The 25,108-nt window shown below is 39.0% G+C and overlaps 1 protein-coding gene and 1 non-coding gene across 2 annotated transcripts in view; both read left to right on the top strand.

Moving 5' to 3' along the window:
* ANKS1B (ankyrin repeat and sterile alpha motif domain containing 1B) overlaps positions 1-25,108 on the top strand; it is a 793,190-nt gene that overhangs the window by 15,362 nt on the left and 752,720 nt on the right. The window lies entirely within an intron of this gene.
* LOC119248522 (small nucleolar RNA U13) lies at positions 21,017-21,120 on the top strand. Its single transcript, XR_005125952.1, has one exon. It is a non-coding gene; the product is annotated as a small nucleolar RNA U13 (small nucleolar RNA).

Here is a 25,108-nt window from a genome sequence, read left to right on the forward strand (position 1 = left end):
GGCAAGATTCAGTTCCATTTCTCCCTTCTTATATTTGCAAATTCTTTCTCTAGTAGTGAAAAACTTGACTTGTGCTATATGTCATGCATATGCTTACTTGATAAACGCCCCTTTATGTAACCAGTTCTCCTCTCCACTGCCACACTGCCCCCAGAGTCCATGTCCTCACTCCACTCAGGCTCTGCTACCTGTTAGGTCTCTCTCCTCTGTAGTCATCTGCTCATCCTTTTCAGCCCCTGATTCCCTATGCCAGATGGTGTTTACAGAGGGATGGATACCTTTTTTTCTACTTGGGGTCTAACCTCCTTGCTCTGGGTTACCCTGCATGTGGATTTCTTTTTAGACAGACACCTCCCATCAGGGTGTTCCCCTCTGTCACCTCTATATGGACATCCTATTCTCCCTACTTAAACTTGGGCCTTTCTACATCATGCACCCCTCTTCAGGGATGCCTGCTTGAACTTTTTTTTTTTTTAAGATTTATCCATTTATGCTTACAAGAACTGGGGCACAGGCCAGAGGTGCGGGGGGTGGGAGGATCCACCAGAGACAGAGTGGGGGAACAGAACAGGCAGATTGACCAAAATACACTGCTGAGGGGAGCAGCAGGCGACTGGGGATCGAACTCGTGCTGCAGTGGCCACAGACTGCTCCACAGGTTGCGTCCCAACCCCTTGCACCACTAGGGAGGCCCCCCTGCTCTAACTTGCTTAAGCTTTGACACTCTACACTCAGCTTCCTCTAATATGGACATCCTTCTCCCCAGGCCTTGGTCTGTCACTTCACCGTGGTCCACTGTGTCTTCCTTTTAACCTATGTCTTGTCTTTTAACCTATGATGATGATAAAAAAATCAGGTGGAGGGCAATTAAGAATTCTAGGTAACATGGAGATTATGACCGAAGGTTAGTGCTATGTGGCATTTCCCTTAGACACCATTTCTCCTTACATTTAGAGCAGAGATGATGATAATTTGATAGACTGGTCAACACTTTATGATGATATCTTTCAACTTGATTGTTGTAGCTATGTAGTAGGCCTCCAGATTGACTGAGAGACAGAAAATGTTTATATATTTTTTGCTCTGTAGAGCTAAAAGTCTTCATCATAATTGTCAGTGAAGTACATTCTCAAGAATTTCAGCAAGATGATGATAATGCAAAAAAAAAAGTGTTATGAGAGTAACTGTCATTCACTGAGAAAGTTGAGTTTGCAGAATTTGATAGAGATAAAGATTTCAGCTAGAAGGAGTTTCTCCGTTATATGATAGTCCCAATATGGTTTTTTAAATGTCACAAAAACATGTCAGGAAATTGACCAAGTGTATTTTAAAATATGGTAAATCTGCAATTTTTATAAAAATGGTTATTGTTTTAAATGAGCCAGGGCAATAAGTAATTCATACTGAGGATTTCCCAGTTTTTAAATTGTCAACAGGAATCCATAATTCCCAGAAACACATCTAAGCAAAGAAAATTTCAGGAAGCTCTTTAGGAAGTGTTTGATATAGCTGAAAATTACCTTTCTTATTTGCAAAAAGTGGGAAAAATTAGTTGGAAGCATTGCAGAAATAATCCCTTGTAGTTATATTCTGTGCTTTAAAATACCATTCAGCTTTTCATGCCAAATTCAAGAAAAAATAAGCAGCAGTCAGTGTTATCAGTTTTTGTTCCCCTTTTATAAGGTCCGGGAAAATAAGTTCAGTTGGAAAGACGATCAGCATTTTGATTTTACTACCAAAGAAGGGAATTAAGCAAGACTGAATTTATATTATATATACTTAAGGTGCAAAATTATATCACAGGATCCTACTCTTTTCTGACATCCTTGTTTTCTTATCAACAGTGCCTCTCAATAATATCAGAGCTTTTTATAGTATTTCTTTTTGTATCTTGGCTATCTATTTTTATGGAATCCTTCAGCTTTCATAGAAATGGTTCTTAGGCTTTGAAATTTGTGACATTCATCAACAGAACAGGAACCACAAAGTGTCTCTCCTACCCATCCACTACTAACTTTGAAAATCCAACCAAAACCCTTGAGTCTGGGGTTGACAGATATATTTCCTCATCAATGTATGGGTTGTTTTTCCCCCTGACGGAAAGGAGGTGGGGAAAAGGGAGTAAGATCCCTGACTAATGGACCTTCTTCAGAAATTGTGCTTTCTTGCTTTTTAGGGAGATGGGAGTCAAGAAGATTCTAGAAGACCATAGAAAAAATTGAACTGTCAGGAGTTGGGTAGACCAGGAATTTAGTAGCAAGGTTGAGGAACAGCATCATATAGCATATATTAGGGACTGCTGGATCTCTGGGCTTCACCTTGTGGTTGAGAGAAGAAAGGAGACAAATCTCAGAAATGGGGCATGTGGAAAAATTTTTAAAATCATTTCTTTTTTATTAATGATGAATGATTGTTGCATCTTTGTTTTTTCACAGTAGAGACTTTCTCCCCTCAGTTTTAGTCACTGTAGCTCTCCCATCACCAATGCACCCATGGTCCTCTACCATAGTCCACCATGCTCTATTTCCTCCCCTTCTGTTGGCTCCCTCCTCTCTCCCCTCCTGGTCAGCTTTCAAGGCTCAGTCAGTTTTCAAGTTAGTCTTTCTATGATACATATAAACCAGAAGTCTTTCTTCACCTTATCTTTCTACTTCCCCTCTGTTAGGTTTCCCTCACTTCTTTAAGTTACCAAAATACCATGTGATGCAGTTGGGATCAATCCAGGGTGACAGTGGGATTAGCAGTGTTAAATCTGCTAGGGAGTTTCCAACAGGACAGTCATTCAAAATGAATGCTAACCCTTCTTTTTTTCCTGGTTATTGCCTGTGAACATTATCCAGATGCCTACTTGTTACACCTTTTAAAACAATATTTATTTTGGATCAGTGAGAAGATGATTTAGAAAATCCTTGGTTACCCTTAGTTGACTGTAGGTCCCAATCCATATTGAGGACGTTAATATTGGGTTACAAATTTATACAGATTCAGATGAAATCCAGGGTTTTCCTGATTCTTTTCTAGTTGCTAGCATTTCTAGTTTCCCTCCCTCTTTTCTCTCTGATTTCCTCCATAATAGTTCAGCTGTTTTCCCTCAGCAAATCAGCTGTGTCAGCTTTCCCTGGTAAACTGTGGACCAGGAAACCAGAAAGTGCTGTATGACAAAGAGGAATAGAAAGATTAGGAAACATGAGGGCAAGGTTAAGAGAAAGAGACATGATTTGATGATGGTTTTCTCAGCTAGTTCGTGTGGTCAACTCAGGTAAGTGCCAGCAGGCCAGGTATCAGTACTGGAAGCATGACATTCATCAACAGAACAGGAACCAAAAAGTGTCTCTCCTACCCATCTACTACTAACTTTGAAAAACCAGCTGAAACCTTTGAGGAATTGACAGATATATTTCCTCATTAATGTTATATGTATGGGTTTTTACCCCCCTCTGATGGCAAGGAGGTGGGGAAAAGGGAGTAAGATCCCTGTCTAATGGACCTTCTTCAGAAATTTTGCTTGCCTGATTTTTAGGGAGATGGGTGTCTAGAAGATTCTAGAAGACAATAGAAAAAGTTGAACTACCAGGAGTTGGATAGACCAGGAACTCAGTAGCAAGGGTGAGGAACAGGATCATATAGCATATATAGGGACAGCTGGATCTCTGGGCTTGACCTTGTGGTTGAGAGAATAAAGGGAACAAATCTCAGAAATGGATAGATGCTCATAGCCTAGAAGAAAAGGTAAAACTTACACACAGGGATTCAAGGGGCTCTACATTTGGTTTTTAGAGCTCGTTGCATAGATGGGCTATGTTTTTAATCCATGTCTTAGAAATAGTGCTTCTGAACATCCATAAATGTGAATCTTAAAAGATTTTTCTATGTTCCACATTTATAAACTGCACATTTTGCTAATATTTTAAGAGTCTGTCCTTTTTGGAAATAAGGTACTCATTTTGGCTCCTTTCCAGATATGACAGTTGGTGGACATGCTTCAGTAGAGAAAAGGAAATTTTCCCTGCTTATCTACTCTCTCCTGTCTGCCCGAGATAGTGTGTCTGTCAATTGTGACCTGATTTTGAAATAATTTATTAAATAGAAGGATGCACGATGTTATTTAAAAATTTGGTATGACATTGACTTTTTAGTCCTTTATAATAAGCTCTGGACTAAAATCTCTGCTGAGGTTTACTGCTCCTCAGATTTTAGAAATTTCTTAACTCCTTCAGTGAATTTGGACTGTGTTCCGTGTCAAGCATGAGTAATGTTTACTCAGGAAATTAAACACACTTGTTTATTCAAAAGATGCAGCATGCGGTGGTGGTGTGGTGGTTTGGGGCCATGAAAACGTTATTTTGGAAACACATTGATTGTGTAGGAAAGGAAAACATCCTTTTTGTTAGTAGGGTGCTCAAGAAAAGTCATCTATAGATGAATACAAAACACCTATACGTGGTTTTAAAAATTGAATGTGTTCATTAAGTATGTTGACATCTTTTCATTTTTTACGTTAAAATTTAATATATGTACAGCAGGCAGTACATTCCGGTTTTCAGTGTGTGATCTTTTCAAATAAAGTTGGGTTTCAATGAATGACTTTCCTTTTAAAAAGCATGTCTCTTGGTTTAAAAAAAAATTATCACTCCAGAATGTCTACCCCAAATCTGTATCTCTAATGCAACCCTCTCTCCTGTGCTCTTCAGATGGCTTATTCCCAATGGCTGAACATCTCCTCCTCCACGGAGGCATAAATTGTGAAATGTTCATTATCTTTACCCACAGTTCTGCTCTGCCACTTGTGTGACCCCTTTCTTTGTGTTAGTGGCGCTACAGTGCGCCATTCATCTCAGCTAGAAACCCTGGAGCTGTCTTTGACCCTTTCCTTTCCCACTTGCCTCCACCCTTTGTCACCACTTCCAGGAGCAACCCTTCCCACCCACTCCTTCCTCTGCTGCTGGAGGAATTGTTCTAAAACATGTTACTCTCTGACAGCGCTTAATGAAGAAAGCCTGAATTCTTTGGAGTACCATCTGAAGATTTTTGTGATTAGACTCCTTCCTGTTTGCCTCATTTAACACCAGTCTTTTCAACAGCATCCTCCAGCCATATCTGATTCCTGTACATGGCGTTTTCAGCAGGCTTCATGGACTTTCCACTGTTGCCCCCCTGGAATACCCATTTTTCCCTGGTGTGCTCAGCCCAACCCTGTTCACCCTCTACTCAACTCCTGCATAATCATCTCTTCTGGGAAGCATTGCCGGATCTCTATCTTCTGTGCATCCCTGCACCTTCCACACACCTCTATTTTTAGCGCGGAGAATACTGCATTGTGATTATTTGTTTGCATGTTTGCTTTCCCTCTAGACCCTGAGCTCCTTCAGACCTGAAACCTTGGCTTAGTTATCTGTTAAAGGCTATAGAATGAATGTTATTTTATGTCTAGAACATAAAGAAATTGTTGAACGACCAAAGAGTGAATAAGTGTGGAACATTCATTCAGGACATAGTTCGGACCATATCTTTTTGGACTACATATCCCCTCCCCCCCAGTTTTAATTTATTTTTCAAAGAAAACCTTTGACTGTATCTTTGAGAGCAGTTGTTGAGTGAGAACACAGGTTTGATTAGCAACCTCCATGTTTCAGTGCTGAGGAAAAGTGAGTATCGTTTGTTAGAGTATCTCTTTTGTGCTTGGTTGCTGTACTCATCCCTACATGTGTTGTTTGTAGGACATTGAGACCCAGAGAAATGTAGTAACTGACCCTAAGTAACTGGATTTAGTAAACCACACAGTTGGATTTAGAATCCAGTACTGCCTGACTAAATAGCCAATATTCTTTCCTCATGTTGGAAAATTATCAGAGATGGGTGGTAGGGGTGGGAAGAAAAACACTTAAAAACAAAGGTGAGGTGTGTTTTCAGGTGAAGGCCAATTTGGAATCTAAAATGGCCAATTTGGAGTCATTTTAGGATAGGCATTTCTTGCTTGTAGTAGCTCTGAATAAATAAAACCATGAATGAAAAATTGACAAAGGGGAGGGAACAAAAGAAGAATGAGAGGAAAGAGTTAAAAGATAATTTTGCTCAGTAAATTTGCATGGTATTAAAGGGAATGCTAGAATTCATTGAGTATCTGGTATATGCTAGTCTTACAGATTTATCATCAGTTCTCACAGCAGACCTAGGAGGTAACTATTATTTTTCCCATTTGCATGTGGTTAAAGTCTCATGTAGACTTCCACTTGAAAAGAGGCTAAACATCTTGCTCAAGGTCATGAAGACAGAACCTGAGGGAGCCTGGGTCAGACTCTGTATGACTCCACCTCATGAGGAATGGAGAGAATCTCGCTTGTAGCATCAGAGTTCTCTGTGTAGCTGCTGTGTGACTATATTGTCATGATGAATTAACAAGGTGTCATACAGAGGCAAAATCACTTCAACTAGTGATGTGCTGCTAAATTGATAACTAGTATTTTTATATACTTAGCAGAAGAAGGAATGTAATAAAGTTATGATCTCTTTTTTGGGGGGAACTCTATCTATTACTCTAAAATTGAGAAATTGTACCAACCAAATATGGCATGAAAACTGTTTAACAACTGCTAAGGCACCAACACTGACCGGTCACTGGCCGCTGACTATAAACATCTCCAGATGTAAAGTGCTCTATAGCCCTGTATCAGTCTGGGCTGTGCACAGACTAGTGGGCTAGGTCTGTTTGGAAGCTTTGGTATCTGTTCAACTGTTCAAAGATTTTCAGCATGTAATGTCTTACACAATTATTCTGCCACCAGATTAGTTTATATATGCCAAACCAATTAGCATTTATAGTGAGAATGACATTTGAGGAAAATGAAAGGAAAAGTGATGTAGTAGAATAATGAAACTAATTTACATGATGTACCACCTTGCCTAAGACCCAAAAAAAGCTTTACTAGTGTGATTTCTCGTTTATCCATCTGCTTGTTCATTTGCTCATTCATTCACTTTGTATACTTTTATTTTGAGACTGTTGTTTTTAATCAATATGAGGGAAGATTTTTTTCCATTTTAAGCTGGAGAATAAGGATAATCTGATCACAATCAATTGATCTATGAATTATTTATATTCATATCTGATTTATATATTAAATTGTCAACTATTTAAGTGTTGGGTCATGTTTGTTCTTTTATAATCCTCCTGCCCTTCAATGCCTAACACAGAACTTCAGTAAATATTTTGGTAACTGAGAGAAAGAACTCTGAATCCAGTAAATCTAAAGATATGTTCTTTTTGACTTAACACCCCCCCCCCCCCCCCCCCCCCCCCCCCCCCCCGTAGGTTGTTGATTCAGGTGTTCCTTTAGTGACCATGTAATGAACTTTTAAAACCTCTAAATGCCTGCTATAGAGATAGACGACAGCTCCTGAGGTGACTGTTGAAGGAGGAGATTAAATATCAAGGCTCTAGTGTTAGACAGGAAAAGGCCTTTTAAAGTCTGCTCTGATGTGGTGTCAAAACATTGTCACCCTGGGGTGTAGGGAGCAGTAGGTGAATAAGGCTGGTCAGATTGGGTTGGAGATCAGACTGTGTAGAGCTCTAGTCCAGAAAACAAGGGCTTGAAGTCCCCTCATTTTCCACGGTGAGAAATAAGCGAGGGAATTTTGGGACTGGACAGAGGCAGTAGTCCCTTAGGCATCTAAATGTTGTGTACATCAAAGCATTGTTGGGAAAAGGCAAAGTTTCAATGGTCAAGGTGGACAAAGGGTCTGGAAACACAGTAGCTCCGAGAGCAGAAGGGTGAACTTGAGTGTAATGTAGGTTTATTTGTTTGTTGAGGTATGCATAGGTCTTAGAATATGAATGATGTGGCTTTCTCAAACTTGGCTTTGTTGACATTTTGAGCCAGATAATTCATTGCCGGGGTGAGACAGGGCTGTCCTTTGCATTGTAGGACTGCTGCATCCTTGGCTTACACCATTAGATGCCAAAACTGTCTTTAGACATTTCTGAAAGTTACCCTGGGAGGCAAAATCCCTCCTGGTTGAAATAAGGTGTTTCAGAGGTTTATGAATCAAGTGGCCAGTGTTGATGAAAGAAAAAGTGAAGAGAACAATGATTATAAGTACTGTGTAAGTGTTACATTTTAAAATATGAATCCCAAAAGGAATTAGGACTAAAAGTAGCCTAATTTTAGTGAAAATGAGTTGGTAGAGATGAAATAAATTTCAGAAGCCAGGGTGGTCTGACTTACTTGGGGGATGGTGGAGGACATTCAGGGTGATCAATTGTAGAGGATGAGGGTTCTGGCTAAACTGACCCAGCAGGATTCTTGCTAAATCAACAATGCAGAGATGAACAAGCAAGCAAAAACTCAGGACTTAGCTGAGAAGAGAGTTCAGAAGACCGGTGAGTGGAAGTTAGTCAGGAGAGACTCTTTGTTACTTTTCTTATGTATTCCTGCCCAGGTTTCTCTTTCTTAAACAACAAACTGAAAAAACAAACAAACAAACATGAAGCTTTCCATAACTTATTTTGTTCAATTCCTGCTTTTTGCCCATCTCAGTTTTTTTTTTCTTCCTCTTCACCATCAGATTATTTGAAAATTAATCTGCTTGAGCACTTGCTGCAGTACCTGCTCTTTCACCTTTTGCATCCATGTGCTGTTGAAATGTCTTGCTTCAGCTTCACTGATATCTTCTTAATCACTAAGCCATCCCCATCCTGCTTAGCCAACTCATAGGCAGCAGAGCAATTATAAATGATTTTTGTTTTAACCATCGAATTTTAGGATTTTTATGCATCAGTGTGTCAGTAGACAGCTGATGCAAATGGAGTACAAGAAAAATAACTGAAGGAAATTATGAAAGAAATATTACAAGAAAATTTCCTGGTACTAACAGTTGTAAGTCTCTAGTCTGAAGAGGCTCCACAAGTAACCAGCATAATGGATGAGACTATGAAGTGACATCATTGACATATGATTTCTTTCATATTTAAGATTATATTGGATTCATACAAATTCTGAAGTGCTTGATGGAGGGCATATAAAACAAAAGAAAACAAAAACAAGTCAAGTAGAAATGAATGGAAATCAGAATGGCATCAAACTTTTAACAGCAACATTGGAGTGAAGAAGACAGTGGTGCAATACTTTAAAATAACAAGGAAAAATAATTTCCATCCTAGATTTGCTTGTTTGTCAATCTATCAATGAGATATGAAGATAGAATCGAAAAGTTCTGAGATATGAAAGGATTACAACATTTGTTTTATATGTGCTTTCATAGAAAGCTTCTGGAGAATGACCTTGCATAAAACAAGGGGGGAAATCAATAAAAAGAAAGACTTGGGATGCAGAAAACAAGAGAGTCAATAAAGGAGAACAGAGAAAGGAAGTTCCAGGAAAGCAGCTGATTATTAGGTTAAAAAGCAACCAGCTCAGAGGGAGAAAAAGAATGAAGGACTGTGGGAGTATTTTGGGAGGAACAAATAGAAACAATGAGGTATTTGTTATGTCTGAACATTTGGAAAAAATTGACAATTGACAGATGTGTTGGACTTGGAAAAAAACAGTGATAGATTGGTGAAAAACTAAGCAAATGAAACAAATGATAATTATAACTTTAGAAAGAAATGTTGCATGAGTATGGAAATACAATCCTATCACATTAATTGGCATAGTAGACAACTATGTAGGTATGATCATATGTAAAACCACAGATTTATTATTATTTTTTAATTTTTATGTATTTATTTATTTATTTATTATAGAGGCATGTTTTATTTATTTGTTTGTTTGTTTGTTTGTTTATACATGCACTGGGTACATTCAGAAGCGCGGGAGGGTGAGAGAATTCACCAGAGCCAGAGCGGGGAGCAGAACAGGTAGAAGGACCAAAGCACACTGCTGAGGGGAGCAGCGGGCGGCAGGAGAGGTCTGCGCACCATGTGGGTCCCTCCTCCGGTGGCCGGGGAGCAGCCGGGGATCAAACCGGCACCGAAGAGGCCACAGACAGCTTCGCAACCCAGCGCTCAACTGCTGTGCCACTGGGGAGGCCCTAAAACCACAGATTTAAATATACATTTTTATTGGTAGAAAAAGGTGTCTATGTGGTGGGGAAGGAGTATGGGGTTGAGGGCTGATGGTGTAAGAGATTCAAATGATAATTTTGAAAATTGAGCAATCAAGAAGTATCTGTATGAGCTTGGTAGTGATAATAGAACCAGAATAACTACTCCAAAGGTGGGAACAATGACTTTTGAGGCATGAGGCAAGAACAAATACTGGAAAAATATTTTTTGCAAAGGAGTAGAAAAGGAATATTTTAGGTTTTATGGGCCATCCAATCTTTGCTATGGTAAGGCGAAAGCAGTCATTGACAGTCCATGAAGGAATGGATGTGCCTGTGTTCTAGCAGAACTTTATTTATAAAAACCTGTGGGTGGTAGTTTGCTAACCTCTTTACTAGATGGCAAAGGGAAGTGGAGTGGGTAAATTTTCCCTTCCTAATTCAACCTCATATTTTGGACTTTCTGCTTTTATTTTCTTAAATGTAAAGTAAATATGGAGTAATTTTCCACATCAGTCCCCCTTCTCATTTTTAATTGCTGAGAGCCTAGTGTAGACTCTTGTCTGAATTAATGTAGTAACCTCTTAACCCCAATTAGTACGCACCCCAATGAACATACAAACTATTTATATTTGTCAAGAGTTTGTGCTGTAAGTTTGTGCTGAACTATTTAGTATTCTTCAAATGTTGACCCTGATTTCTTGCTTTTGTGCTTTATGCTGTTTCCCCTGGACTTGTTCTCCTTCTTTAAAGTCTCAACTTTATAAAATTGTATATCTTTGCAAGTTTGACCTGAAATAACTGCCTCTCTAAGAAATGACTCCTGTTATTTTTCCCCCAGCCTCCAAATCAACATCCAACTAGCAAAACATTTATTCCTCCTTTGAGAGAGACTGACTTTTAGGGTCAGTCAGTTCTGTTTATACCCTCCCAGATACTTGCCATATGATCTGGAAAATAAATGTTTTTAATCTGTCTGAGCCTTTGGTTTTCTTATCTATAAACATGTCACATCGTTCTTGACGGGACTAAAAGTAGTAATTTAATATTGTTTTCTCCCCTTCTATTCAGTTTTAAAATTAATGCTGTTGAAACAGCTGTTTTATTGTCATTTGTATCCTTCTCCTGTCTTCCAACCCTGAGTCTTGAGCTCAGATCGTGTCTTCCTCAACTTCAGTATCTGAAGTAGTGCTCTGTAAGGATTGATTTGATTGCATTGAAGTAAGAAGGAAACACCTCAGTGTTGATCCTTAGCTGAATAATTCTGATTTCCTGATAAAATTAGAGAAATTTTGTATTCTACACTTTGTTCCCTAATCTTTGCTACATGGTCTGCTTTTGTAAGTTCACTTTTGTTTTCTCCCACATTGCAAAGGAGGTGCGATATTGGAGAGGGGGATGCTATGACTTGATTTTTCCTTTGATGGGAACTGAGCCATATGTTTGTATTGAGTCAGCTGTTCCAGACTCTGAATTCTCAATCAGATGGTCAGCAGCATTTAATTGAATTTCCAATATGTGCAAGGCTACTCTGGGTGCTGTCACTCAAGGAGGTGTAACCATCTGGAACAACTTTTTCAAAGAACCCAGAATAGGAGAATGTGTCTTTTTTGTATCTAAAATTAAATGATACTAATTTTGACAAAGTAAATAGCTGGCATCAACGCTCTTTTGCCTCTCTTCTCTCCAGTTTTATCATTCTTTCTTCCAGTCTCCAAGAGAAGGCATCCTTCTTTTTTGTTGTGACAACTTTTTCCTTGATTTCTTTCCTTCTTAATTATTGGTAATTTATGTAATACAGGATTCTGACATTTAAAGTCTTCTTCATTGCATTTTAGCTTAAGGATCCTTTTAAAACTGTGTGTGTGTGTGTGTGTGTGTGTGTGTGTGTAAGAGAGAGAGAGAGAGAGAGAAAGAGAGAGAGAGAGAGAGAGAGAAAGAGAGAGAGAGATAGGGAATCTTTAGATTCCCTGCCATAATCCCAAGCACTGTGAATGTGATGGATGTTATCCCCTTGATTATATTAGGCTACATAGCAAAAGGGATTTTGAGATATAATTCAGGTTACTAATCAGTTGACCTTAAGTTAGGAAGCTTATCTGGCCAGTCCTAGTATAGAGTTTTTTTCCCAGCTGATAGTCAAAAGGGAAGTCAGAGATTCAAAACATAAGAAGAACCCATTGCATTGTTGCTGGTTTGAAGGGGTATGTAAGGGCAGAGAGCCCTTTTTTTTTTTTTTAAATTTAACTTTAAACAAATTTTTATTACACAGAGGTTGTCACATAATTGGATATTTCTCTACTTTGTACACAATTATTTTTCTCTCCACAGAAAGGCTACTTCTTAACTTCTCATCTGGTGATGGCAAGCACTAAAATCCTGATTTTAACAGAATAGTAGTAAAAATGCCTCGGTGATTTAAGTTTAAAGCAGTACATTGGTACATGGCTCTTGCATTCAGTCATCAGGAATGTACAAATGTCTTTTTATTCAAAAATACAAAATAAATTACCTGTAGGTACGGACAACGACAGCAGTAAACCATTATATGTTGTCAACTGAAACCAATAACTGATGATTATAGTGATTTTCTTAAACACCAGCCAGCCTTTTCTTCAGTCATTTCCTTCAACTGACTTCTCTGAAGTTATAGATGAGGAACCCTGCTTTGAGCTTCCTCTCACAGTTCATCAATAATGGTAAATCACTATTCTAGGAATTAGAACATGCCACCTCCCATACCACCTCCCATTCCCCCCATTCCACCCATTGCAGGGTCCTTCTCTTCTTTAGGAATTTCTGTGACTACAACTTCTGCTGTAGTTAACAGAGAGGCTACTCCAGCAGCATCCAATAAGGCTGTTCTTATGACCTCGGTTGGATCAATGATTCCTTTTTCCACCATATTCACAAAATCTCCCACCTTAGCATCATAACCAACTTCTGAGGAACTTTGCAAAATTTTCTCAACTATTAATGATCCTGCAACACCTGCATTCTTAGCAATAGTCATTGCAGGAATTTTGAGTGTTTTTTAATAATCTCTATACCAATTTTCTGATCTTCATTAGCTGGAGTTAATGAGTCCAAGGCTGGAATGCACCGAAGCAGAGCACAACCTCCTCCCAGAACAATGCCTTCTTCAGCAGCAGCTCATGTAGCATTGAGGGCATTGGTTACTCTGTCTTTCTTTTCATTCACTTCAACATCACTTGTCCCACCAACCTTCAGCACAGCTACTCCATCTGAGAGTTTTGCCAGATGTTCATTTAGTTTTTCTTTTTCATATTCACTAGTTGTGATATCTAACTGCTCAAAGATTTCTTGAATACGTTTTTCAATTTGAGCCTTGTCAACTTTTCCTTGGCATGGCATCATCTTTGGTCACGATGATCTCTCCAACTTTTCGTAAGTCATGAGGTTGAACATCTTCAAGATTTAAAGTTAATCCCTCTGCTCCAAATACTGCACCACCAGTAGCAATAGCCATATCTTTCAGCAGATTCTTTCTATTGTCACCGAAACCTAGAGCTTTGACTGCTACAACTTGAAGACCAACTTTTAGCCTATTCAAAACAAGTGTACTCAGAGCTTCTCCATCGACATCTTCTGCAATTATGACCAAAGGCTTATGGTGAGCATTGGTAATTTCAAGAGCAGGTACAATGGACTGAACGCTAGAAATTTTCTTTTCACTCAATAGAACATAGGCATCTTGGAATTCACATTTCTGACCTTTTGATGTATTAATAAAGTAGGGAGAAATATAACCTCGATCAAACTTCATACCTTCAATAATTTCTAATTCATCATTCAGTGTTTTTCCATCCTTTACTGTGATGACCCCCCCTTTCTTCCAACCTTTTTCATTGCACCAGAAATGATGTTTCCAATTTCTTTGTCTCCATTTGCAGAAATCGTAGCAACCTGAGCAATTTCTTCAGGGGTTTTCACTGGTTTTGACTGCTTCTTAAGTTCAGCAATTACAGCATCAACGGCCAACATCACACCTCTCCTTATTTCCACTGGATTAGCACCTTTACTAATCTTCTCGAAGCCTTCCTTGTCAATAGAGTGGGCCAGTACAGTGGCGGTAGTAGTACCATCCACGGCCTCTTCATTTGTGTTATTGGCAACATCTTGAACAAGTTTGGAGGAAATATTTTTATGTTTATCTTTTGTGTCAATGGACTTTGCAACAGTCACACCATCTTTTGTTACTTTGGGACTTCCCCAACTTTGTTCAATAATCACTGTTCTTCCCTTTGGCCCCATAGTAACCGCCACAATATCAGCTAAAAGTTCTACACCTTGAAGCATTAAGGCTCGGGCATCTGCACCAAATTTTACATCTTTGGCATAAACCTGAGTGAGATGAGGAGCCAGGGTCCTGGACACCAGCCTAATCTGGCGAAAGACAGAGTGATGGAAGCATTTCTGCGGGGTGGCAGCAGGGCGTGCGGTGGACGAGTCGGACCGTCGGCGGCGAGTGAGTCCCTTGGGTTGATATTTATGGTCTTCTGTGATTTAGTCCATTTAGTCTTCTTGTTCCTTTAGTCTTTATTTTCTAGGCAAATTGTTGCTTTCCTTCCCCTGTTATTCACTTACTTAAAAAAGATTTGCTGAATGTCTATAATATACCAGATATTCCCCTAGGTACTAGAGAGACAATTATAAAGCGATAGTCTTGACCTCTCAGAACTTGAAGTTTAGCTGGAGAAATGTTAAGTGAAATAATTACACATAAAATTTAATTGCAATTATGAAGCATGTTCCCTAATTAAAAATGAAGCCTACCATATTCCTACTAATTCCAAATTGTCTTAAAACTAGCCACATTGCCCTTTTTTTCTGTGATTCTTTTCTTTATCACAGTTAGAACTCATTCTCCAACTCTGGTTCTGCTTTATCTGTAACTTTGCTTTATATGATTATGTGTGAATATTCTTTTACTTACAAGTTATCTAAACAATTAGTGTAGAATTTGAATCACTTTCAAATCAATCTTGAATTTCTAGGTATCTAATAGCAAGTTGATGCATTAAATAAGTTGTATTGTGGGTTAGTCTTCCCAATTTTTTTTTCTAAGTATCAGTTTTTTAAAATAAGCACAAGGAACTATGGTAATGGTGCACAGGTGAATTGGTGGTGGGAATTTCATGGAAAATCATACATTGTACAAAAATGAAGGATGATGTAATAAATATATATAAAATAAATAAATAAATCATTAAATTTGTTTGGGACAAATCTACTAGTTACTATTAGAAAATATAGATTCCACTTAAGTTGGTCAATAATCATAACTAGATTTCATGACCAAATTTTAAATGGATGAACTTCAGGAGTTTTTCTTTTTTCTTTTTTTTTAATATTTATTTATTTATTTATACAAGCACTGGGTACAGTCAGAAACACGGGGCAGTGAGACAATTCACCAAAGCCAGAGCGGGGAACAGAACAGGCAGACTGACAAAGTATACTGCTGAGGGGAGCAGCGGGTGGCAGGAAAGGTCTCCGTGCCATGTGGGACCCTCGCCGGTGGCTGGGGATTGAACTGCTGCTGCAGAGGCTGTGGGCAGCTTCGCAGCCCAGCCCTCAACCACTGCGCCACCAGGGGAGGCCCCAGGAGTTTCTTTTATTTACTTCCTCATCTCATTTTATCTCCACTACAGGCCTAACAAGCAAATTTGGGGCTCTCTTTTAGTGTAGATTGCTGGAGCGTGGGAAGACAGATGGATACACTCTAAGATATGGAAGTGGAAAATGTTCTTTATTGAAACAGTTCGTGAGTTTACTAATTTGGCCATTTCTGCTAATTTTTTCCTTCTACATTTTAATAATCCAAACCTAATGTGTGGTATTATCTGCTATTCTGATATTCTGCTGATATTATCATTGGGAATCAGGAGAACTCTCTTTAGTGATAGTATCTATAGTTGTGGTAATAGTGGTATGCAGTTCTGACTGCTTGTGCTGCTGTTTTTTTCTCTTTTGATTATTATGTTAGAAACTGTGAAAGACTGGAGAGTAGTGTTTGGGTTAGGTCAAAGTGCATTATTTCCTGCATTGAACTAACTTTTGCAAGACTGGAAGCTTCAACTTTGATCTCATTAGCAGTAGTTGATTACCACTACTTTGGTAATCTGACTACCTAGATGAACCAAATATAGTTTCTTTGTCTTCATTCTTTTATCTAACTCCAGGGTGTTTAAGTGCTGAATCCCATGGCCTCTCAGTCTCTAGTAAGCCAGTTGGGCTTTGTTACATGCACTTGCAGGGCAGTGACTGCATGATCTCCTAAAACATAATTTTGGAAGTTCCATAACGTTGCTCTGCCATATTACTTTGATCAATCTAAGTCACAACCAGCCCAGATTCAGGGCATGGGAAAATAAATGGTACCGCTTGATTGGAGAAGCAACTACGCCACATTGCAAAAGGGTGTATATTTCCAGAATAGAAGGTATCTGTAACTATATTTTACAGCCACCCTCAAAGACTTTGCCCATTTTTTTGGGTGGGAAGTATCTTATTGATTTATAAGTACTCTTTATGTGAGGTGACTGTTGTCTGGATACCATTTTAATAACTTTCATAGTCTGGATACTGTTTTAATAACAATTTTGTAGCTAAGGAAGTAAAACTTGGAGAGGTTAAATAACTTCCCCAGGATTACACAGCTGGTAAATGAGATAGTCTGGATTCACACTCTGTTCTCTCTGACTCCATAACCTCACTAAACTGGCCATTTACTATAGTGAAACAGAATTGTCTTTTAGGAAGTTCATCCCTGAAAGCAGAGAGACTGTTATTTACCATCATGTGCTTATATGTTTTTATTCAGGGTAAGCAGTAGAAGGAGTAGGAAAGTAGGAGAGGGAAGTAGATATATTATTAAATATTGGCAGGAGAAATATAACATTTTTAGGTTAGATAGAATTTTTGCGGCTCCTAATGATTTTCAATAACTTGTTTATTAAAATTGCTATTGCCTCTCCTCATTATTTGTCACCTCTTATGTCTTACTTTGTTCATCTAGCTGTAGGCATGTAAGTTCTTTAATCTACTGTATAGCTTGTCTATGCTCTTATCAATTTAAAGGCAGAATAAATATTATTAGACTTTCTTTTCATCTCCTTTTCCAAAGGATTTTTTCCAGCTGCTTATTAGACTTGAGAAAGATTTGAGGTGTGGGGATCTCTGAGATTCCCTGTTAGGGGTTGGCAGACTGTAGCCTGTGGTCCAAATCCAGCCGATAGCTTGCTTTTTATAAATGAAATTTCACTGGAGCACAGCCCTACCCATTCATTTACATATTGTCTGTGGTGGCTTTCCTACTGTGATGTTGAATAGCTCCGGCGGAGTTAGGACTCACGGGCACTTTTACAGAAAATGTTTCTACATCTCTTTTCTATATAATGTGAGACCTATTTAGGTCATTCTGTTGAACATGTGAGATGTTATTGCAAGTCAGGAGACAGCCAAGAGGCTGACTGGCCCTGCATGTCACTGGCCCTTAGCAAATGTAAGTGATTAAGTCTGTTGGTTCAAATTTCTGGTCTAAAAAAACATAGGTCCAGAGCAAATGTAGTAGAATGACCATTTTAAGATGAGGTCATTTATCTTGATTTGTAGTGTGGGTGGATGTTCTTGAGTTTGGTTTACTAGGTATTACTCATCACTACAAGTAGCAGGTGAGAGACTTGCTCTCACCTGTACTGTAAGACGTATTGGTATATATTTTTGTCCATGTCATGTATTCTCATGCCTGATATAAGATGATGATGTTGCAGCCATGGGATTGATGCTGATGTTCACAGACTGGACATTCAGAGAGATACCTCTCTGCACTGTGTGAACCCACATCTTGCACACTCATCTTGCACACGCATCTCCGATCATGCCATCCACATTTTCCTTCCACTTATTTTGCTCTTATTTCCTGCAATTTTGGAAATGTGATTATGCAGTTACTAATGTTACATGAATGATTTTCTCAGGCAACCATGCAAATTTTATCTCCCTAAATTGTCAGTAGAAGTACTTCTTAACTGTTAATGATTTGCAAAGTGCTCTTTTTTATTGTGTGTAACTCAAGGAAATTAAAATAACTCTAAGATATGCAATAAAAATAACTTTATTAACTGTCCATTTGGAAACAGGTTACTGATTCACTTTTTCTGTCATAGAAAAATTAAATGAAATAGCTGTGAATCTCCTTTTACAAAGGAGAAAACTGCATTACACTGGCATGTATTTTGTCACATATTTTATGTTTTACAAGTAATTCACTTACTTTGCTTTAAAAAAAAAAGTGGACACTAAAGAATGCCAATGGCAATTGAATTCTTTTTCTGCTTCTCACTGTTGAGTAACAAAAGAAATTGTTTACTTTTAGTTACATTTATGATTCTGATAAAATTGTGCTAATCTATCATTTCCACCCTTGTGAAAATATCTGTGCTGCAGGAGTCTGTGATGATATGGCTTCTGAAAGGAGGCTAAGGTCCGCTAGGTGTGTGTAGGCTTACCTGGCTTGTTTGATAGGAGCATGTGTCCCTAAACAGATACTAATTGTCATTTAAGAAAAGGTGATGCTAGGTTTCAGGAATGAATGGGACAAGGGTATCATTGGCAGAGCTCTTTTTTTCAGCTCTCACCTCTGCTTCTGTGTGTTTGCTTTGTTCTCTTGAGCCTAGTTCCTGCACATGACTGCTCCTAGAAAGGGACTTCAGTCTGCTCTCTTAGTTTCTGAATGAAACAAGCAAGAATCTCATAAACATGTATAGCTCTGATGGCATCATTAAGGTCAAATATCTTTCTTTTCACTCTAGCCAAACAAGGTGGCCTACATAGTAAGCAGGATTTTCAAGAAGGCGGGAGCTCATATTGTAACTACTTAATTATAGACATGGGGTAAGAATATTTTTGAGAAGGGGCAAAGTGGGAGACTTTTCTACGAGGCCATTTAGGGATTAGGAAAGAATCATCCTAGCCATCTTTCTTCCTTTTACCAAGTTTTGCCTTCCTTTCAAAAATCTCCCTGGAATATGTCCTTTCCTTTTCTTTTCCACCTTGGTTAAGGCTATTACCTTAGCTGTAAAAGGCTTTGTTGGGCCACACTCTGGTCATGATCCTCCACTATTTAAAATCCTTTAAAAATGTTCAGTCACCTTCTTATAAAAGTGTGACATACAGAGCTTTTCATGATCCTTACTTTTCGTCTTTTCTTATCTTGGCAGCCTCCCATGGACTTAGACATCACACTCCTGATGGTTGTCCAAATGGCTTTGCATCTGCTCTTTCCTCTTGGAATGTTCTTGCTTCTTTTCTTCTCCCAGTGGACTTCTAGCCATACATTAGTGTAGGACAGGCAGTGCATTCATAGGGACTATGATTTTGTATGATGGTGTCTTTGGTCCCTAACACATAGAAGATAGTTAATGCTTGTCAGATTAGCCTTGAAGGGTCAGAACCCATGCTTTTGTGTCCCTGCAATGCTTCTATTCCTGCCACCATGGCTGTTCTGTTTGCACAGTCACTGTGTAAGCATTGAAGGGGCTGAGAACAGTGTGGCTGGTGCTCACTGCAGGAGTCATCTTTCCCTCTTGCTGTTCAGGCTCCCTGTGCTCTCCGTGCTCTGCTGAGTCTTTATACCTTGTGTCCACTCCCAGAGGGTCGTCTACCTGTCTCTTTTCCATGCCACCTTGGTCTGATGATCCATGATTGCTTCTTCCAGGCCCCTTGACAATTAGTAGAACCACTAGCCACTGTCCTTGCCACACACATAGGTAAACATAATTTATATATTTTTCCAGCTTCCTAAAATACATCTGCTTTGTTAAGTGAAGTACTCCTGTTGCCCTGACTTATGCTTGAACTTTAACAGGGACGATGACTGTATTAGTCTTGATGACCTAAGTCCAACATTTAGTTCCTGCAGTGGTTATTTTGAAGCTATTTTTTTTTTAATTCTACCTTAAGATGATGAAAGAAAATGAAAATTTCTATTCTTCTCTAGTTCTACAGAAACTATGCTATTTATGGCTCTCTTAGGCCTTAGGAAAATCCTTTCTTAAGGTACAAATGGTAATTATAACTTTTTCTCAGAGGAAATGTCTTTTGCACTAGTGAAACAAAGATATAAATTTAGAACATAAAATTTGATATTTCCTCTTTTAAATTTATTGTTTCTGCTTCTGTTTGATTTCATTATTATTTTATCATCAGCTAGAGCAAGGGAATGAAATTAATTTTTCATAGGAACATTTCAAGCATCAGTTTTACAGTCGTAACTTTTTTTTGCAACATCATTTGCATTTATTTTATATTGACTTTATTCCAGGGCCATACATTTTTTTTTTTTCCTGTGGGACCCTCACTGGTGGCCGGGGAATGAACTGGCACTGCAGAGGCTGCGGGCAGCCTCTCAGCCCAGTGCTCAACTGCTGCGCCACCAGGGGTGGCCCAGGGCCATACATTTTTATTTCTTCACTTTCTTCTAAGATGTCCTTTTCTTCTGGTTTTGAAACCATCTGTTCCTTTTCAGTGAGGATCATCTCAATGTGCCAGGGATGACCTGCTTGGTGACCAGAGGGAATCTGCATCTAAATCTTTAAGTTCAGCATTACTTTCTGCATGTTTTAAGCCTGTACAGTAAAAAAATCAGCCTTTGGGGGGCCTCATCCAATCATCCTCCTCTACTGCGTGTATCCTTGGCACACCTGCCAGCTCTGCTGTTATGTTGACAGAATGGCACACATTGCTTTTGTAGGTGACATCTTTCAGATAATTGGTGGATTTCAGGACATACATACTCTTGAGGCCTGGATAGTTTCACAAGGGTGATGAGAATAAACATAAGGATTTGAACCTTGTTTTGCATGACTTTGAAGGGTTTCCTGGGTCATGTAAGTAGTGGTTACCCAAGTCCATTTATAGGAAGAAGTTAGTAGAAACTCTTTGGAGGGAGATCCTTTTCCGGTTTATAAGCATGATGATTGGGTGGTCACATGGCTGTGTGAGATGTGCCTCCCTTAAACCTTGTAACGACGTCGGGACATTACCCTTCTGACGTGGAAAAAAAAAGAAAAGAAAAAAAGAAACTCTTTGGAGGTAGAAGCAAGTTAGGGAAGAAATGAGAAAGAGTGAGTGTGGTAGGAGAAAAATGCTTATGGGATCATACAAAATATCCGGGTCTCTTGACTGCAAATAAAAGCAGTCATTTCACCAACAAATGGGTTTATTTGAAACAACAGCAAGGGAGTTTGTAAATGCACATCTCATGTCAAGACTCTCATGCACTACTGGAATCAGAGGCCAGCAGATCCCTAGACAGACTTTGGAGGACCTCTTTTTTTCCTTCCATCGGTGCTGGAGAGGCAGTGTCACTTCCCACTAGCAATGTAGTTTGCTGACCACGCGTGCATGGGCACTTTCTTTAGCCTCCTGACCTCCTTTCAATAGGGTTTATGTGTATTAATTTTCACAGGTCACCAAAAAAAACTTTTTTTTTAATCAATTCTTCAGCTGGGCAGTATATGTAATTGGAGAATAATAATAGCTGAACAATTAATAAATAGTCATTTTCCTTGTCTTGGACCCTTGAAGTTGTGCTACTCTATGTCTTGCTGTGGCTACCTTTTTTTTTTTTTTAATAGAGGCATGTTTGTTTATTTATTTATTTATTTGTTTGTTTGTTTTTTTGTTTATACATGCACTGGGTACAGTCAGAAGCGCGGGAGGGTGAGAGAATTCACCAGAGCCAGAGTGGGGAGCAGAGCAGGCAGGCAGAAGGACCGAAGTACACTGCTGAGGGGAGCAGCGGGCGGCAGGAGAGGTCTGCGCGCCATGTGGGACCCTCCTCCGGTGGCCGGGGAGCAGCCGGGGATCGAACCGGCGCCGCAGAGGCCGCGGGCAGCTTCGCAACCCAGCGCTCAACCGCTGCGCCACCGGGGAGGCCCTGTGGCTACCTTTTGTTTAGGCAGCTTGATGCTCTTTTAATTTCCTAAATTTTCATTTCCTTTTCATGTTCTTTCAGGTTTGGACTACTTTTTTCCATTATTTCTTTAAATAATTTTTCAGTTCCCTTCTCTCTCTTTTCTTCTGGGATATCTATGATTCTTATATTTCCTTTCTTCATGGTGTCAAATAATTCTCTATGTGTTGCTTCATTTTTCTCCTTTGTATCTCTTTCCTTTTCTATTTTGATTCTTTCCCCATTTGTATCTTTGCACGTTGATTTGATCCATTTGGTTGATTCTACTTCCTTGACTTTCTCCAGAATTTTTCATCTCCTCTGTTATTCTTCCTACACCCTGCAATTCCATTAGTTTCTTTTCTTTTTTTTCACGCTGCACAAAACAGGATGCTGCTGAACAAGCAAGATTCTGGCCTTTTTATTGATAGAATAATCATGCAGCATCATTACGTAAGGTAGAAGGACAAGGAGAAAAGTATGGGTGAAACTAAAGAATGTGTTTTTGTCATCTAGGGCTTCAGGGGGCCATGAGTCTACTGTCCCGATAATTCTTAACTGCCTGGCGACCTAGTGTTGAAACCATACCCCAGCCTCCTGGCATGGTTCTAATCTTACTCTATTAGTTTCTTATTTAAAGTTTCAATTTTGATCTTCTGTTCCTATCATGTGTTTCTCATAGCATTCATTTGCTTCTCTGAGTTTTCTTGCATATCTCTGGATTGTTTTTCTGAATTTTCTTTGTATTGTTCCAGTTGTTTTATTTTCTTAATCATGGCAATTTTTTTAAAAGATTTACTTATTTTTATACAAGAGCTGGGGTACAGACCAGAGGTGTGGGAGGGTGAGAGGATTCACCAGAGACAGAGCAGGGAGCAGAACAGGCAGACGACAGAAACACACTGCTGAAGGGAGCAGCGGGAGCGACAGGAGAGGTCTGCTGCGCCATGGGGGATTCTCACCAGCCAGCGGGGATCAAACGGGCACTGCCGAGGCTGCAGACAGCTTCACAATATGGTGCTCAACCTACCGCGCCACCGGGAAGGCCCAATCATGGCAATTTTGTATTCTGTGCCAAGAAGTAAAAAATGTGCTTCCATGTCTTTGTGGTTTGGGTCTGGAGTTTTGTTTTCTCTCAGTGGTGTATTGTTCCCCTGAGGACTTGCTTGGCAATTTGTATTTTTCTTCTTCCCCATTGTTTGCTCTGGGCTGCCCTGCTGTTGTTGGGGCTTTTGTTGTATGTAGATCCTTTTCTTTCTCTGTTCTTGGCATTTACTTGTTTGGTAGCTGGGACCTTGTGGGGTCTGGGGTGGTGCTGGGATCTTTAGTAGCTCCTCAGAGTGTGCTTGCTGTCATGGGAGTCACTAGGACTGGGTGGGAGGCATGGCTAGGGATGCAGGCCACCAGGGAGCTCATCCTGATGTTCCTCAGGGCTTTTCCAGTCGGACTGCCATCCAAGGCTGGGTGGGAGTTGGTGATTTTTGAAGATGGGTGGTGGGTACTTGGGGATTTGTGATACTTACTCTGTCTACTTTTGAATATGTTTTGTATTTTTCATAAATAAAAGTAAATCATGTTAATATTGATAGTGGATAGTATTGCACTTCATAAATATGTTAATTATGATTTCATTTTCCAGTTATAGCTAATATTTTCACAACTGAGTAACAATAATAATCACAAAAACATAGTGCAGAAAATAAAGAAACCATTCTTCTGGCAAGGTGGTTGTAGGCAGGAGACTCAGAATTTTAAATAAATATTTTGTGAACTAAATGGAGTTTATGGGACCCAGGAAAATGTCTGTTCTAGTTTCTACACTTGCAGATGAGAGGATCAGAATTTGGCTGGGCAGGTTTATTTGTGTCGTGACTCTGAGTCTGGGTCTCAGCTTTTGGTTCTGGAATTTCCTCTACCCCATCAGATACCTGTGTAATATAAGATTCTCTCAGGTTAAACCCAGTGGTCTGTGCAGCAAGATGGCTAACATGGCAGCAGTGCTCTGTGATCTCAGCTCAAGTCATAGCTCTGCCATTTACTAGCTATGAAACAAAAAGGATTTCTTTCACCACCCTGAGTGTCAATTTTCTCACATATAAATTGGGAAAAATCCTTTCTCTTGTGAGGTCTAACAGAAATAATTTATGTAAAATGTGTAGTAATAGAATTTACTTTCAAGAGAAATAGCTGGGACATAGTATGCTCTCAATAAATACTTGATATTATCATCATAGCCATTATTATTATTACTATTATTATTGTTATTACTCCTGTCCTTATACAATCAAGGAAACTAGAAATTTTGAATTTTAGAATTTTGGCAGATGATCTCTGGGTTGATTATTGAGAACTCTTTGTAAATTTGTATGTTTATGTGTGTATGTGTCTACAGGTATGCAAATGTGTATGTGTAGTCTGGAACATTAGATACCTTTTAAAAAAAGTTTCTAAAAGATATAATTCTCACACCTTAAAGTTCACCCATTCAATGTATATAATTCAATGGTTTTTAATATACTCAGATTTGTGAAACAACCATCATCTTCTAATTTTAGAATAATTTCATTACTGCAAAAAGAAACCCGCATACAAATTCACAGTGATTGTGCATTCCTCACATCCCCCTGGCCCTAGGCAATAACTAATACACTTTCTGTCTCTGTAGATTTGCCTAATCTGGATATTTTATATAAATGAAACCATGTAATGCACAGTCTTTTATGACTGTCCTCTTTCAGAGTTTATCCACATTGATGCATGTATGAGTACTTCATTCCTTTTATTGTCAAATAATATTCCATTGTGTGAATCTTTTTATAAATTACAGAAGACTTAACACTTTTCTTTATCCCATGTTTAGGATGGGAGATGACTAAATTCAGCTCTATTCTAGGTAGATGGGAGAATTCTATAATTCTCTCAGGGCTTATAATTGTAGACTGAATCATCTAAGAAGAATAGTGTCTATACATATGCATGTAATCTTACCCAATTGTGGCCTAGGATGAGAAGCACAGTGGAAGGAGAGAAGAAGGAAAGAGAGAAAGAAAAAAAAAATTAAGGCATGGGGATTAAAAGAGAGATAAA

This window comes from Talpa occidentalis, unplaced genomic scaffold (assembly GCF_014898055.3).
Source record: "Talpa occidentalis isolate TD23 unplaced genomic scaffold, MPIMG_talOcc4v2.1 talOcc4.16, whole genome shotgun sequence".
NCBI lineage: Eukaryota > Metazoa > Chordata > Mammalia > Eulipotyphla > Talpidae > Talpa > Talpa occidentalis.